Here is a 7,617-nt window from a genome sequence, read left to right as displayed (position 1 = left end):
GGGCGAGATCGAGGGGAGAGGGGGGTTTGCCTCGATCCAGATTGGATCGGGAGGGGGGAAGGTGGCGACGTGGGGGGGAGTGGGAGCGAGTGGGTTAGGGTTTGGTTCGGTGGGGGGATAAGGGGAGAGGGGTGGACCGGATGGGCCAATTGGGCTGCAGTGGGGTCGGTTGGCCCAGGGGATTAGAGGGGTTTCCCCTCTATCCTTTTGTTAGTTGTGTTTTCTGCCTTTTTTGTATTTTCTTTTCTTTTTATTTAATCTTTCAAATTATTTTTGTTTTGTAAATCATATAGTTAGCACCAAAATTAGTAATAGTAGTTATACCACTAGAATAATTATGTTTGTAGTTATAAAAATAGGTTTTCAATAATTTAATCATTTAAGAGATGTTTAAATAATCGTTTCAGCTACTGTTTTACTTATCTTAGAACAATTAGTTACTTTATAAAAATGTGGTTTCTTCACCAAAATAATGTATGGATTATTTGTCGCAAACGGACATTTTAGTTTTAATGTTTTGAAACTTTTGTTGTTTAACTTGATTTTCAAATTTGAATTTGGATCGGTTTTTGAACTAACCCAAGATCATCTACTGTGACAGAGGTGACGGGGCATCATTAACGGGGTTTACTGTAGCCTAATTATTCGGGCGTCACAATTCTCCTCCACTACAAGAAATCTCGTCCCGAGATTTAAGAGGGGTCTAAGGGGGAAACGTTTGGTTACGAAATTCTAGCGAATCTTCTCGGTCTTGGTTGCTCCTCTCAAAGTGGTCGATCCATTATATTGATGTCTTCATTTTTCTGCTTCGGGTCATCAAGATGAAGTCGACATCCTTTCTTTGGGGGTTCCATCGTACTTACAAAAGAATAAGGGGGTTGCTTCAAAAGGACAGACCTCTACAAGGTTGGCTATCTGGTCGATAACATCGAGGAAGGTGGCGGTAGTTACTCTCGAATTGAATCTTAAGAAAATATCGAGAGCAAAGTAAGGAGGTACCATGAGAAGTTTCAAACGGATAGGCAAGCGTTCGATGCCTAATCAGAAGGTGAAAGGGGTTCAGGGCAACGAGAATAAGTATTGCGTATGATACCAAAATAGATCACTTGGGACGGTGGCCCGTCAATTACATACAAGTCCACGCGCGAGGAATAACTTTGGGAACAGGGGGTGTACAGGAGAGTCAGGTTTCGATCCTGTGGAACTATGGGTTATGGGCCCACCATGTGGTTGAAAGTAGGAAGGGGGCCGACATCTTGCACGGTCACAATAGTAAGGCGTGTCAGAGGGTAGCCTATCAGTTATGTCGGCAACAACATCGATACCAAGGGTGAGGGACGAAGAGAACCATTTTCCTGCTCGTTGAACGAGGCGGGCCAATAGGCAAGGTTCTCGTCCATCGGTGGCTACCGGAATGTCATCAACAATAGTAACAGGGTCTTACTGACAGAGCGGTACCACAAGGTGTTTACATAAGTAGGAGAATATTACTGCTTAGGTCATATAGATCACAAGAAAGGTTAAATCAAACAATGGAAAGGAAAATATGATTATCAGATTAAACAGAACAATGGAAAGGAAAATGTGTTAAAACACATATTTCGGGGTATTTCCTTCCCAAGGACAAACAGAGCATGATATCCATGACAGGATAGAAAGTAGAAAACCATTTATGTAAGGGGAGAGGAATTTCATGACATTACCCATACAGCGGTGTTTGGATAATTGAGCAGGAAACATTTAGCATTGGGCTTCAAATGTTCTTGCTGAAAATCGGAGTACCACAGACATGCTTCGAGATAGTATTGACATGGTCTTCAAGCAAAGGTCAGACTTTGGATACAGGAAGGATCCATCAGGAACAACTTGTAGAATAAGTCTTACAATTTCCTCGTGGAAGAAGGGATAACCTTGCTAATAAGGAAACTATAACAGCAGGTCATCCGGCCAGGTGTGCTGGGCATGCCATCACCTTACCGGGTCATAAAAAGATCAATGTTATAACTCTTGGAAATATGTCCCAACCATCATATCTGTCCGAGGTTCATATCCGATTGGTGTCAGGATACCTCCGACTTAGGATGCGTGAGAAGAAAAGGTGCACCACAAATTGACAAGATGACATTGTAAGATTCTCGGGAAATGAACTATGGAAGCATGTTCCGAAACAAGCGTTCATCATTAAATCAAGGAGAGGGGAGGAGATGGCTGGTGGACTCAGCGCTAATTAATTGAGATTCCAAAAAATGGATTTCCACAATTATATGAACAAAGAGATAACATTTGCCAGATCAAATGATATAATGATGTATGCTCGAGGACAGCATACACATTTAAACATTGGTTGAAAGGTGCACCCGAATATGGGCTGGGTTGCACGACCAACATCGGTCAATAATCAATAGTCTAAGAATGAATGGCCGACCATTAACTTCAAAGCAAGAGGGTTGCTAGAAGGGCAGAATCCAAACAGCACCGCTCACTTGTTGGTACCCCGGTTGGAATCAACACGAGGACCCAAGAAAGAATGGTGATGGTGAGAAGTATCACAATACCAAGAATTCCTTAAGTGGTGGAGCAGTCCTCACAATATCCTTGATATTAAAAGATGGTAATACTCCAAGGTAAAGAAGAACAAATGTTGGATAGCAGGGATCTCAAGGTATAACACAAAACGCGAACAAGTTTGTGTTGAACGGAAGGCAATAAAGTGGTCGATCATAACACAAATCATCGAGGGCAAGGACGGTATTCTCTTCATGAATCCGATTGATATCCTGGAAGAGCTCATAAGGTTGATGAAGATCACGACATATTTGTCGAGAGGTTTCAAGAAGATGTAATCAATTTGCGACGACGTCAAATCAAAGGAATGATGAAGCGAAAGGTTATTGGAACCATGGGTACGACACAAACTCGAAATCAAGCTTGTTGTTCAAGGCAAAATGATATGATGAGGAAAATCGACATAAGCTTAGCTCATCATCGACAATTTGTGCTTCAGGAAGAAGGACCAGGTAGCACAGTTAAATTTAGCACGATAATGATATAGCCGATCAGGCTTGGGATGAAGTGATCGGGTAGAAACTTGTAAGCAAGGAAGATTGCTAAGAATGGTTGAATCGTAGAAAGGACACGATTCAGTTATCGATGTATTTGAGTGACTAACCACTCAGAACCTAGGAAACATTGGAATCGGTGAGAATGTAGTACTTGATGAAGAACTCATAAGAAGTTATGCAGTCCCAAGACAATCTCGAGATACCAGGGGGTAATACTCAACGACGAATCAAAGTAGAGGTTGGACTGGGGTATTGCTCTACAAAAGACAAGTGCTTAAACTTGCACGATAAATGGTATTTAAAGGAGAACATGGTCGGAACCACGATTGCAAAAGGCCAGATCCCAGATATAAGATGAACTTATACCAAAGGAATAATTAATTTAAGAGAAGCTTTGATGATAAGATCTACATCGTGTCCATGGGCATGAACGCAAGGTTCAAGGTCGACTCCCACTTCGTCAATGTATAACCTCCCATTCACTTCTCGCTTTGATAAAGGCATTAGTGTTGAAAGTTTTACCTGGTGAAATACCAGATGAGTATGGCTCGTGAAAACTTCCGAGTTCACACATATCAAGGAAGGCATAGGTTCAACCCATCAAGGCATCTTGGGAACGTATACCATCAACTTCAGGGGTAAATAACTCAAGCTCGGAAGTAAAGCATGGTTGACAAGGCAGAGGATACAATTTACCAAAGGCATTATGTATTAGAGAATGAACTCACAAGGTGATTAATTATGAAGGACACTGTCGAATAATAATCCAACAGTGGATATGGCGATCCACAATGGAGCTGATGTGAGTATCGATACCCAACCAGAGGAAGTAATAATGCAAGGGCGTCAGATTATAAAATATCTGAATAATTCGATGCTTAGGTAACAAGGAAATTATGATTTCTGAAACAAAGGATCAGAAGCAGACTGTTTGATTAAAAATGAATAAGTTGAATAGACTTGGGGGTACAATCGACGACAACTTGATTGGTCGAGGACCAGCTCATGTTTAAAATGACGTCTAAGCTGGAAGGATGAATTCTAGGATCTAATTGAGGATTGCGAGCATTCGCAACATATTGAATCAACAGACTCAAAATGATAATGACAAGGTATGCCATTAAGATTACGAGACTTATGGGGTTAACCATAATGCAAGCAAGCAAGAATTTCAAAAGCAATAGGCTGCTCAGGATTTTCGGAAGATCGGGTAGTATTTGAATGTATTTTTGTGAAACACATGAACAACTTTGGACGAAGGATACTCGGCAAGCGCGAGTAATTATCCGTAGGGGTATTCATGAAGTAAGGAACTGCAGGGCAGTAAGTGTAAAGAATTCTTGGAATATCGAAGAGTATTTCAGGACATCTTGTAATAACAAGAGCAACTGGGGATGACAATATGAACGATAGGTGTAAGTAGTTATCTAGAGGGACTTATCGATGGAAGTGAATTGCAAAAGCGATGGCACATAGTCTCGAGAGCACATCATAGAGTATCTTCGGAATCTTCTGGTGCAGCAGGCGGTCATCAGTAACGAGGGGCTCTCCGGGAGAAAGTACTTGCGAGAACCTAAAGTTAGTTTTGTTTTTAGCAAAATCATTTAACCCGAATAGAAGAGAGATCGGAGTCCCAGAGCATAGATGAGGAATAAAAGATCCTAATACCACCAAATGGCGACGTGGGCCCATGGGCCGCACAGCCATGTTAGTAAAAGTTTTGTAAAGTCTAGACTCAACTTCGGCCAAGGAGTGTGGAAGGGGGATTTCTACAGGCAGTCGGCTCTGATACCAACTTGTGACGCCCCCGATTCAATCGTACACTAATCATACACGCAAACGTGTACGATCAAGATCAGGGACTCACGGGAAGATATCACAACACAACTCTAAAAATGAAATAAGTCATACAAGCATCATAATACAAGCCAGGGGCCTCGAGGGCTCGAATACAAGTGCTCGATCATAGACGAGTCAGCGGAAGCAACAATATCTGAGTACAGACATAAGTTAAACAAGTTTTCCTTAAGAAGGCTAGCACAAACTGGGATACAGATCGAAAGAGGCGCAGGCCTCCTGCCTGAGATCCTCCTAACTATTCCTGGTCGTCGTCAGCGGGCTGCACGTAGTAGTAGGCGCCTCCGGTGTAGTAAGAGTCATCGTCGATGGTGGCGTCTGGCTCCTGGACTCCAGCATCCTGTTGCGACAACCAGAAAGAAAGGAAAGGGGGAAAAGGGGGAGAAAGCAACCGTGAGTACTCATCCAAAGTACTCGCAAGAAAGGAACTACACTACATATGCATGGGTATATGTGTAAGGAGGCCATATCAGTGGACTGAACTGCAGAATGCTAGAATAAGAGGGGGATAGCTAGTCCTATCGAAGACTACGCTTCTGGCAGCCTCCGTCTTGCAGCATGTAGAAGAGAGTAGACTGAAGTCCTCCAAGTAGCATCGCATAGCATAATCCTACCCGGCGATCCTCTCCTCGTCGCCCTGTTAGAGAGCAATCACCGCGTTGTAACTGGCACTTGGAAGGGTGTATTTTATTAAGTATCCAGTTCTAGTTGTCATAAGGTCAAGGTACAACTCCAAGTCGTCCTGTTACCGAAGATCACGGCTATTCGAATAGATTAACTTCCCTGCAGGGGTGCACCACATAACCCAACACGCTCGATCCCATTTGGCCGGACACACTTTCCTGGGTCATGCCCGGCCTCGGAAGATCAACACGTTGCAGCCCCACCTAGGCACAACAGAGAGGTCAGCACGCCGGTCTAAATCCTATGCGCGCAGGGGTCTGGGCCCATCGCCCATTGCACACCTGCACATTGCGTGGGCGGCCGGAGAGCAGACCTAGCAACCTCCATTACAAAGGAAGTTGCGTTAACGCAGTCCAACCCGGCGCGCGCCGCACAGTCGCTGACGTCACGAAGGCTTCGGCTGATACCACGACGTCGAGTGCCCGTAACTGTTCCCGCGTAATTGGTTAGTGTGTATAGGCCAGTGGCCAGACTCAGATCAAATACCAAGATCTCGTTAAGCGTGTTAAGTATCCGCGAACGCCGGACAGGGCCAAGCCCACCTGTCTCCTAGGTGGTCTCAACCTGCCCTGCCGCTCTGGCACAAAGTAACAGTCGGGGGCCGTCGGGAACCCAGGCCCACCTCTACCGGGATGGAGCCACCTGTCCTTTCAGCCCCCTCATCAAAATCGCTTGCGGGTACTCATCGAGCTGACCCGACTTTAGTCACCATCTGTATAGTATGTATGTATGTATGGTATATACCCGTGATCACCTCCCAAGTGATCACGGCCCGATAGTATAGCAAGGCAGACTGACAAGAATGTAGGGCCAATGATGATAAACTAGCATCCTATACTAAGCATTTAGGATTGCGGGTAAGGTATCAATGACTGTAGCAACAATGACAGGCTATGCAACAGAATAGGAGTAACCGAACAGTAACATGCTACACTACTCTAATGCAAGCAGTATAGAGAAGAATAGGCGATATCTGGTGATCAAGGGGGGGCTTGCCTGGTTGCTCTGGCAAGAGAGAGGGGTCGTCAACTCCGTAGTCGTACTGGGTAGCAGCGGCGTCGGTCTCGGTGTCTAGCGGAAGAAGAGGGGGAAGAAACAATGAATACAATGCAAACAGATGCATGACGATGCATGACAAAGCAAAACGTGATGCTAGGCGTGCCCTAACGCGGTATGAGGTGATGTCGGTGAAGGGGGGAAACATCCGGGAAAGTATCCCCGGCGTTTCGCGTTTTCGGACAGATGAACCGGAGGGGGAAAGTTGCGTGTTCGATATGCTAGGGGTGTGTGGCTGACGAACGGGTTGCATATCTGGAATCGTCTCGTCGTTCTGGGCAACTTTCATGTAGAAAGTATTTTCATCTGAGCTACGGTTTATTTTATATTAATTTTAAAAGATTTAAAATCATTTTAGGATTAATTTAGTTATTTTAATACAACATTATCCAGAACAGTGTTTGCTGACGTCAGCATGACGTCAGCAGTTGACCTGGTCAACCCGACATGGGGGTCCCGCATGTCATTGGCTAACTAACTAACTAACTGTTTAGTCAAATTAATTAGCAGGTTAATCTGGTTTAATAGTTAGTTAACAGAATTAATTAAGTTAATAATTCTATAATTAATTAATTAATTAATATTATTTATTTATTTTATTATTTTTTAATTCTTTTCTCTAACATTCTAGGATGGGCCCCGGCTGTCATTGGGCCAGGGGCCATAATGGATTTGGGCGCTAGCGGGCGTTGGGCGCAACCCGAACTGGCGCAGCGGGCGCCCGTCCGCTGCCTCAGGCGCGACCAACGAGGGGGGATGGCGAGCCGGGGCGCACCCTCGCCGGCGAGTGGCAACGACGCAGACCGGTGCGGGACTGCGTCCGCAGGGCGACGCATGGCGGAGTGGGAGCCGGGGCGACGGAGGCAAGGACCGGGCGATGCGGCCACAGGTGCGGTGGTGCGGGCGAGGTAGGCTAGGCGAGGCGGGGCATCGGACCGGGCGAGGGACGGAGCCCCAA

Source organism: Triticum dicoccoides, chromosome 3B, assembly GCF_002162155.2.
Source record: "Triticum dicoccoides isolate Atlit2015 ecotype Zavitan chromosome 3B, WEW_v2.0, whole genome shotgun sequence".
Lineage (NCBI taxonomy): Eukaryota > Viridiplantae > Streptophyta > Magnoliopsida > Poales > Poaceae > Triticum > Triticum dicoccoides.
Note: the sequence above shows the minus strand (reverse complement) of the source record.